This window comes from Scylla paramamosain, chromosome 1 (assembly GCF_035594125.1).
Source record: "Scylla paramamosain isolate STU-SP2022 chromosome 1, ASM3559412v1, whole genome shotgun sequence".
NCBI lineage: Eukaryota > Metazoa > Arthropoda > Malacostraca > Decapoda > Portunidae > Scylla > Scylla paramamosain.
This window is the reverse complement of record NC_087151.1, coordinates 16,672,501-16,682,500: the sequence shown is the minus strand read 5'-3', so window position 1 is coordinate 16,682,500 and position 10,000 is coordinate 16,672,501. Positions and strand designations below refer to the sequence as shown.

The 10,000-nt window shown below is 38.6% G+C and overlaps 1 protein-coding gene across 3 annotated transcripts in view; it reads left to right on the top strand.

Annotated features, from left to right (window-relative positions):
* The window catches only part of LOC135101556 (serine/threonine-protein kinase MAK-like), a 119,191-nt gene that overhangs the window by 80,405 nt on the left and 28,786 nt on the right, over positions 1-10,000 (top strand). The gene's annotated exons all lie outside the window — the stretch shown is intronic.

Below are 10,000 nucleotides of genomic sequence, written 5' to 3'. Positions count from 1 at the left end.
TGCACAAAAGAACATCTAGGACAAGCCCTCCTGTCATGTGGTATTTTTCAAATAATTCTTAAGTTTCCATTTCAAGAATCATCACTGGCTGCATCATATACTGTTTCATGTACCGCAGTGGCACTACAGTACCAAAACATTGTAGCTACTCAGCTAGAATAATCATATCATTCACTTCAGCAAAATGAAGTTGACAAAGGCAGATAGCACCTAACCTATCCATCCCGTCTCCTGTTTCTAGTCCCCACATGTTCTCCACTCGCCGGCCACGACACATCACCAGGACATCTATAAGTAGCATCTGGATCCATTATCAAACCCTTGGGAAGAAGTAGTGGTGAAGAAATGAAGAGTATTTTTACATAGATCGAGAGCAGGTTACCACACCACCATTCCCACAACTGTCCGAGTAGACTATCGGGCGTTAACAGTTGAGTTGATGGCAGTTGTTGGATAAGTAGTATTTTGTTTTAGATTTTTGTATAATATTTCTATTTCATTATTTATAAAATGCAAATTATTTATCACCAATATATAAATTTATTTATTTACATTTAATTAATGATACAAATAAAAATAGATCGAGCGTTAAATAGTTGACACGTAAATTGTATGCGTAATCTGATTTGATCTTTCGTCTAAATTATGAATACGGCATTTATTAACTAAACTTTATCATCATAATGCACTTATCTTTTACTAATATTTCACAGGTATTGCACTAATGCCGTAAAAATTATGTCACCCATCAACTTTTAAAGTTTATAATGCTGAAGAGGATTTTTCATTCACTCTTTGGTCTATGCGACAGATATCGATCCCTCTTTAACGCCAAATAGAGTGTAAAAATATTCACTAAAGTGTCAGTTAAACAAAATTTCTTTAATCTTCTTTATTCATAATAATATTAAGGACGAGCAGGTGCACATCTCACGCGTGCTGCGTGCACGGCATGGGTAATAATTAGTGAGGGATTCACTGATTTCTTGCTTTACAAAACGCCCCATTACCACTGTTTCTCCATACCCAGCTAGCCCGGTAACAATTACCACCTATTTTATATTTTGTTAAATGTAATAATGATAATGATAATAATAATAATAATAATATATATATATATATATATATATATATATATATATATATATATATATATATATATATATATATATATATATATATATATATATATATATATGTATATATATCAAAGGATAGCACGTGATACAGACTTCAATAGGCTACACAGTGGCCAAGAGGTGCATTTCATGTACCAGTATGAAGGAAGAGCGTGGAACCATTAGAAATGGCGAGAGCTCAAATAAGTATTTTCAATTTCATTCTCTTAACCTTCCAGAAGATTTGATAAACACAAAGTGGTCACTCTATTTCACCTTTGAATAAATTTCTGCAGTAACATATTGTATTTTATAAATTAGTGCTTAAAGATTCAATTTGACAAAACTTTCTACACTTCAAGTACTTGTTTGATCATGACAATAGAAGGAGTGGTAGGAAACTGTAACTCTGTTAACAATGAAGTGACACATGACACGTAATGTACGCAAGAAGAGTCACAGTTCCCTGGAAGAATGTGTGCTGGGCGGTGGGAAGCATCACTCACACCCACACCGTCCCAGGCGACAAGTGAAGCAAAGCAATGGCCAACCAAATGATCCCGCTGTTGTTTTACCTGTGTCCGTTCCATTTCTCTGAAAAATGTACATTGGCCCTGCGCCAGTGAGCACTCCTAGAGTAGAGCTAATGATAGTAATTTGAGTCCAACTTTCCATAAGCTCCCAATTTATCAAGACCACTCGCCACACCTAGTCATAATGCAGCGTGTGTTCTTTATGCAATAGTAATTGTAAAATATACCGTTGTGGGCGGTGAAGCACCGCGTCAATAAAGCCCAACAACACCTTCACATTACACTCACGTTGGACGTGGACAAAGGACAGCCTAGAGAGTATGTGCTGAACTGACCACACCACCACATCAGTAATGTCGCGATTGTAATCGACACGTTCAAGTGGATTAGATATAATTAGTCTTGTGATCAATCCATCACAGTACTGAATGTACGCACGCACCGCCTCCTTTTGAACAGGATATTCAGAAGTGGCACAACAGTATAGTAACACAAAAATCATTCTAAAAACAAATATTGCATCACCTGAAGCTCAGCCACCCAGCCTGAAGAGCATTTCTAAAGTAAATCAAAAGTCACTTCATAACCTTAGGTATTCGAACGGAGAAAGAGGTTAAACTTATTATTAATCTGATTATATAAGGATGATTATGAAGTTGTTAAGAGTCGCTAGATTTGGGTTAGGAACTTCAGGCGATGCCAAATATTTGTATCATTCAGCGTCTTTGCGAAAGTAGTAAGATTATGTGATGCCACCATAAACAAGCCTGGTGAGTCTCGCGGTGAGGTGGTACAGATGAACAGACAGCAGACCAAACCAGATCATTCCTACTGTTCCATTATTAGAAATCAATATTAACAATACTCCATGGATACTTTCTCTGGCGGGTAACATACTTATCTATCAAGATAATCAAGGCTGCTGGCAACACGGCGGCTGCAATGATACGAGACAAGATAAGATAAGACATGAGGGAGTTGGGAGGAATTGTGGGAAGGGGTGTGATGTACTGGGACCTCGAGTGTGAAAGTCTGCAATGCAATTAAAACAATCGTAACTCCTCTTAGATAAGTCCCAAGGGTTAGGAACAATAAAACAGCAATGATAATATCAGTGATAATAATAACAGTAGCAACAACAACAACAACAACAACAACAACAACAACAACAACATCAAAAACGATTATATTAATATTATTATCATTATCATTATTATTATTATTATTATTATTATTATTATTATTATTATTATTATTATTATTATTATAATTACTGCATATCTATATCAATCTATCTATCCATCTAACAGACATTCCTAGACTATGCAGTACAGTTTTAGTCTCCACAACAAAGGAGGGATAAAAGTCCGTAGGACAGTATAGAGGTACGGAAAGGAATGATACAAAGGACGCGAAATATTGCTTGGGAGGGAAGTTTAACGTTTTTGAGATTACATTCGTAAAAAAAATAAATAAATAAAAATAAAAAAAAATACAGGTAAGCGGGGATTTGAGAGAGGCTTTGAGAGACATCCAGGAAAAACAATGGTGAAGGGTAATATGAACAAAATCCTTACCACTTGTTGTCAGGAGAGGGGCAGAAGGAGAGGGTTAGGCTTGAATAAAGTTTATATATATATATATATATATATATATATATATATATATATATATATATATATATATATATATATATATATATATATATATATATATATATATATATATATATATATATATATATATATATATATATATATATATATATATATATATATATATATATATATATATATATATATATATATATATATATATAAAGAAAGAAATAAAAGGAAATTGGTTCTTGGATAAAGTGGCAGATGACTGGAATAAATTAGTCAGGCTGTTAGTGTCGAGTCAACAGAGAGATCTCAAAGATTACAGAAATTTATGAATAGAGATGGTAGGCAAATAAAAGTAGATAATGTTCCATGTAGGGACTACCGCGTGTAACCACGCCTACTGGCTCCTTGCAACTCTTTATTTCCTTATGTTCTTGTTTACTCTCTCTCTCTCTCTCTCTCTCTCTCTCTCTCTCTCTCTCTCTCTCTCTCTCTCTCTCTCTCTCTCATCGGTAGCAGGTAAGCAGCACATGACCTGGCCTGATCCCGAGTCCTGATGTGCAGGACCGAGGGAGTCACCCTGTCTAAGCCAGACGTGTGAGTGGAGAGAGGGAAGGGGAAGGGAGGGAGCACTACAACATCTTGCTATAATAGCAGTAAAATTACACGGAGACGCACATGTGGCAGCACCAATTAGCCACCGACCGCTCCCCGACACACACTTCACAAAACACGAAGGTTAAAACTGTAATAACCTCCCGGGGAAGAGATTGTCGTCTTGGGAACTCAGAAAATAAGGTCAAACATCGCCGCCTCACCACCAGACATGCTTCCCGCTAACCAACGTAGGGAACAGGCACAGGGAAAAAACAACTCTAAAAGAAAATTAAAAAAAAAAAGTACACTTAACAAAATGTAACTTAACTTAAAACAACCAATACCATATAACTAATGAGAAATGTATTAATTGGTAAACATATCAGGAAATCACAAATACCTAAATGGAATACTGCAATTTGCAAACACTATACACGAGAAATAATCTTTCAAACGTAGTAGTTAAAACATTTATCTTCGACCATCACGATATTAGCACTGTCAATGGTAGCAGTAGTAGTAGTAGTAGTAGTAGTAGTAGTAGTAGTAGTAGTAGTAGTAGTAGTAGTAGTAGTAGTTGTTGTTGTTGTTGTTGTTGTTGTTGTTGTTGTTGTTGTTGTTGTTGTTGTTGTTGTTGTTGTTGTTGTTGTTGTTGTTGTTGTTGTTGTTGTTGTTGCTGCTGCTGCTGCTGCTGTTGCAGCGTAGTAGTAGTCACAACATAGTAGCAGTAGTAGTAGTAGTAGTAGTAGTAGTAGTAGTAGTAGTAGTAGTAGTAGTAGTAGTAGTAGTAGTAGTAGTAGTAGTGGTGGTGACAGTATCATTATTATCCCTTTCACTGCGACTCGAAACAATTAGCAGTATGTGTGAAGTCTTTATAAGTGATGAAAAAGATACATTTTGCAATTTCTTCCCAATTCAAAGGTTGGATGTGGCTGTAGAACAAGTAAAGATGTCTCAGAATGATTGGTAATTAGGGAAGGGTGTACCAAGTGGCAGTCAAAGGGTTAATAATAATTATGATTATAATAATAATAATAATAATAATAATAATAATAATAATAATAATAATAATAATAATAATAATGATAATAATAATAATAATAATAATAATAATAATAATAATAATAATAATAATAGTAGTAGTAGTAGTAGTAGTAGTAGTAGTAGTAGTAGTAGTAGTAGCAGTAGCAGTAGTAGTAGTAGTAGTAGAAGTAGTAGTAGCAGTAGTAGCAGTAGTAGTAGCAGTAGAAATAGTAGTAGTCGCAGCGTAGTAGTAGTAGTAGTAGTAGTAGTAGTAGTAGTAGTAGTAGTAGTAGTAGTAGTAGTAGTAGCAGTAGTAGAAGTAGTAATAGTTGCAGCGTAGTAGTAGTAGTAGTAGTAGTAGTAGTAGTAGTAGTAGTAGTGGTGGTGGTGATACTAGTATCATCATCATCAGCAGCAGCAGCAGCAGCAGCACCAGCACCAGCACCAGCACCAGCAGTAGTAGTAGTAGTAGTAATGATAGTAGTAGCGGTAGAAGTAGAAGTAAAAGTATTAACAGTAGCAATAAAAAATATCGAAATTCACTAATTCATCAATAAAACAAAAAGAGAGAAAAAAAAAAATGACGCGAAGCAGCTCTGAGCCGCAGCGTTATTAGTCAGGGTAATACCCAAGCTGCTGCGACCAAAGAGCTCCCGGCAGGCCTGCAATTAATGTATCTCCTGTAATGAAGCCTTTAACTTTTTTCACCGCCTATTACAACACTGACCTTGAGGAAGATGGGCGTGAGGGAAGGAGAGTGTGTGTGTTCGTGTGCGTCTCACCTGTCGCCAGTAGGGGAGGAGGGGTGTCCAAGCAGTGATGTATGAGGTGGTGGTGGTGGTGGTGGTGGTGGTGGTGGTGATGAAGCTGATGATGATGATAGTGATGGTGGTAATCAATAAGAAAGTACTGACTCTCTTGTATGTAGATTGGCCTTCCCTCCCTCGCTCCCTCCGTTATTGCCGTCATCACTATCATCAGCAGTATTCCATGTAAAGCAGCCACCACCACCAACACCACCACTATAACAGACTATACGCTACCTGACTGCCACACCCCCCCTCCCCCCACATCTCTGCTATCTCTACTACTAGTATCACTGTTATTAGTACTACTGTTTCCATTACTACTGCTACCGCTTTAACTACTACTACTACTCCTACTGCTACTACTCTCGTGTTCACAAGAGTTTTTCCTACTTAATGTAATAATATATTTCAGCATTCTGTGATTAACTGTTGAAAAAAAAGCGAGCATAAGTAAATCGTTATGATTTTTTTTATAACATCTTCGCAGTTCAACTCGTTTCGTAATACCATTTTTCTTTTTGTTTTGTCAAATTTTTACAGTACATCTTAATTCTACAGTCACTGCCGAGACTGATGGTGTTAACCAAAATTAGCTATTCCGTATATGAAGTGAGTTATGGCATATAATATAGAAACAACGCTCACTCGAGCATGGAAAATGTGGCTTGACGTGAGCGCTAGCGAGAGCGGTGCAGCCAATCATCTGCGAGCTTACAAACCCGTCTAAGCGCCAGGAATCTAGGTTAAGTGAACGGACTATAGTACTACAACTGCTATTACTACTACTAGCGTTGTCGTGCCAAATCGCTCCCACCGTTGAAGTTGCTCCCGGAAACTATTTCGATGAGAATTAACATCTGTTGGGGGTTATATTGGCTAATTAGCATTGTTGTGTTGTCTGTGAAGTATGTCAGGATAGAAATGGAGTATGAGTATTGAGTGATAACAGAGCATTAGATGTTACTCTATGTGCGAGTGTAAATTAAAAATCCTACCACCGTGTTTTATATTCATATATTTTAGCGGTTCCTAACGTTTTATTTATTTATTTATTTTTTTTTTTTTTATTTCATGCATCTTTCCAGGAACTTTTGAAAAATTAATGTACCATGTTTAATTTACATGTATTATATTTTACGTATCATCAACATCGGTATGGAGTTTTATTGACAAATTACTATTGCTTTATTGTCTCTGGAATGTGTTCGGATAGAAATTAATCAAGTAAACATGAGTAATGAGTGAATGAGGTAACATAACATATTTGGTACAGGTGCTGATAAAATGTATAATCTATGAGTATAAAATTCAGTTGGAGGCCTTTAATACTCGCGCAAAGAGTAAGTTGGGGAGGGACCTGAAGAGGTATTTTGCTGATTTTTCCTTGGAATGATTACTGCTTCCGTGTCAGAGACCCGTCTTTGTGTGCTAAGCGCATAACAGAGGTGATACTGTCTGGGATGGAAGCGTACATTCCTCACTCTTTTTCTCGTCCTAAACCTTCTAAACCTTGGTTTAACACAGCTTGTTCTCGTGCTATAAATGATAGAGAGATGGCCCACAAAAGGTACTTGAGCCTTCCATCACCAGAATCTCATGCACTTTATATTTCTGCCCGGAACCATGCCAAGTCTGTTCTAGCCAAAAACTCCTTCATTAACAGAAAGTGTCAAAACCTTTCAAGATCTAACTCCACTCGTGACTTCTGGCATCTAGCCAAAAATATCTCCAATAACTGCTTCTTCTTTCCCTCCTTTATTTCAACCAGATGGCACCACTGCTATCACATCTATTTCTAAAGCTGAACTCTTTGCTCAGACCTTTGCTAAAAACTCTACCTTGGACGATTCTGGGGTTGTTCCTCCCTCTCCTCCACCCTCTGACTACTTCATGCCACCTATTAAAATTCTTCGCAATTATGTTTTCCATGCCCTTACTGGCCTAAACCCTCGGAAGACTTATGGACCTGATGGGGTCCCTCCTATTGTTCTCCGAAACTGTGCCTCCGTGCTTGCACCTTGCCTAGTCAAACTCTTTCAGCTCTGTCTGTCAACATCTACCTTTCCTTCTTGCTGGAAGTTTGCCTACATTCAACCTGTTCCTAAAAAGGGTGACCGTTCTAATCCTTCAAACTACCGTCCCATTGCTTTAATTTCCTGCCTATCTAAAGTTTTTGAATCTATCCTCAACAGGAAGATTCTTAAACATTTATCACTTCACAACCTTCTATCTGATCGCCAGTATGGTTTCCGTCAAGACCGCTCGACTGGTGATCTTCTGGCTTCTTGTCCTATCCACTCCTGCGCTGATGATACCACCCTGCACTTTTCCACGTCTTTTCATAGACGTCCTACCCTTTAGGAGGTAAACATTTCACGCACAGAAGCCACAGAACGCTTGACTTCTGATCTTTCTAAATTTTCCATTCATTTCACCCTGTCTAGAAGAGTAGTATGAGTGCAACCCCCTCAGACATGTGAAGCATACTCCATACATGGACGGATGAGGCCCTTTTACAGAGTTAGCAGCTGGGGGGTTGAGAAAAACTGGCGGAGACGTCTCAGAACACCTAACTTCATAGAGGCTGTTTTAGCTAGAGATGAGATGTGAAGTTTCCTGTTCAGATTATAAGTAAAGGACAGACCGAGGATGTTCAGTGTAGAAGAGGGGGACAGTTGAGTGTCAATGAAGAAGAGGGGATAGTTGTCTGGAAGATTGTGTCGAGTTGATAGATGGAGGAATTGAGTTTTTGAGGCATTGAACAATACCAAGTTTGCTCTGCCCCAATCAGAAATTTTAGAAAGATCAGAAGTCAGGCGTTCTGTGGCTTCCCTGCGTGATATGTTTACCTCCTGAAGGGTTGGACGTCTATGAAAAGACGTGGAAAAGTGCAGGGTGGTATCATCAGCGTAGGAGTGGATAGGACAAGAAGTTTGGTTTAGAAGATCATTAATGAATAATAAGAAGAGAGTGGGTGACAGGACAGAACCCTGAGGAACACCACTGTTAATAGATTTAGGAGAAGAAGAGTGACCGTCTACCACAGCAGCAATAGAACGGTCAGAAAGGAAACTTGAGATGAAGTTACAGAGAGAAGGATAGAAACCGTAGGAGGGTAGTTTGGAAATCAAAGCTTTGTGCCAGACTCTATGAAAAGCTTTTGATATGTCCAAGGCAACAGGAAAAGTTTCACCAAAATCTCTAAAAGAGGATGACCACGACTCAGTAAGGAAAGCCAGAAGATCACCAGTAGAGCGGCCTTGACGGAACCCATACTGGCGATCAGATAGAAGGTTGTGAAGTGATAGATGTTTAAGAATCTTCCTGTTGAGGATAGATTCAAAAACTTTAGATAGGCAGGAAATTAAAGCAATAGGACAGTAGTTTGAGGGATTAGAACGGTCACCCTTTTTAGGAACAGGTTGAATGTAGGCAAACTTCCAGCAAGAAGGAAAGGTAGATGTTGACAGACAGAGCTGAAAGAGTTTGATTAGGCAAGGTGCAAGCACGGAGGCACAGTTTCGGAGAACAATAGGAGGGACCCCATCAGGTCCATAAGCCTTCCGAGAGTTTAGGCAAGCGAGGGCATGGAAAACATCATTGCGAAGAATTTTAATAGGTGGCATGAAGTAGTCAGAGTGTGGAGGAGAGGGAGGAACAAGCCCAGAATCGTCCAAGGTAAAGTTTTTAGCAAAGGTTTGAGCAAAGAGTTCAGCTTTAGAAATAGATGTGAAAGCAGTGGTGCCATCTGGTTGAAAGAGAGGAGGGAAAGAAGAAGAAGCAAAGTTATTGGAGATATTTTTGGCTAGATGCCAGAAATCACGAGTGGAGTTAGATCTTGAAAGGTTTTGACATTTTCTGTTAATGAAGGAGTTTTTGGCTAGTTGGAGAACAGACTTGGCATGGTTCCGGGCAGAAATATAAAGTGCATGAGATTCTGGTGATGGAAAGCTTAAGTACCTTTTGTGGGTCACCTCTCTATCATGTATAGCACGAGAACAAGCTGTGTTAAACCAAGGTTTAGAAGGTTTAGGACGAGAAAAAGAGTGAGGAATGTATGCCTCCATGCCAGACACTATCACCTCTGTTATGCGCTCAGCACACAAAGACGGGTCTCTGACACGGAAGCAGTAGTCATTCCAAGGAAAATCAGCAAAATACCTCTTCAGGTCTCCCCAACTAGCAGAGGCAAAACGCCAGAGGCACCTTCGCTTAGGGGGATCCTGAGGAGGGATTGGAGTGATAGGACAAGATAAAGATATGAGATTGTGATCGGAGGAGCCCAACGGAGAAGAAAGGGCGACAGCATAAGCAGA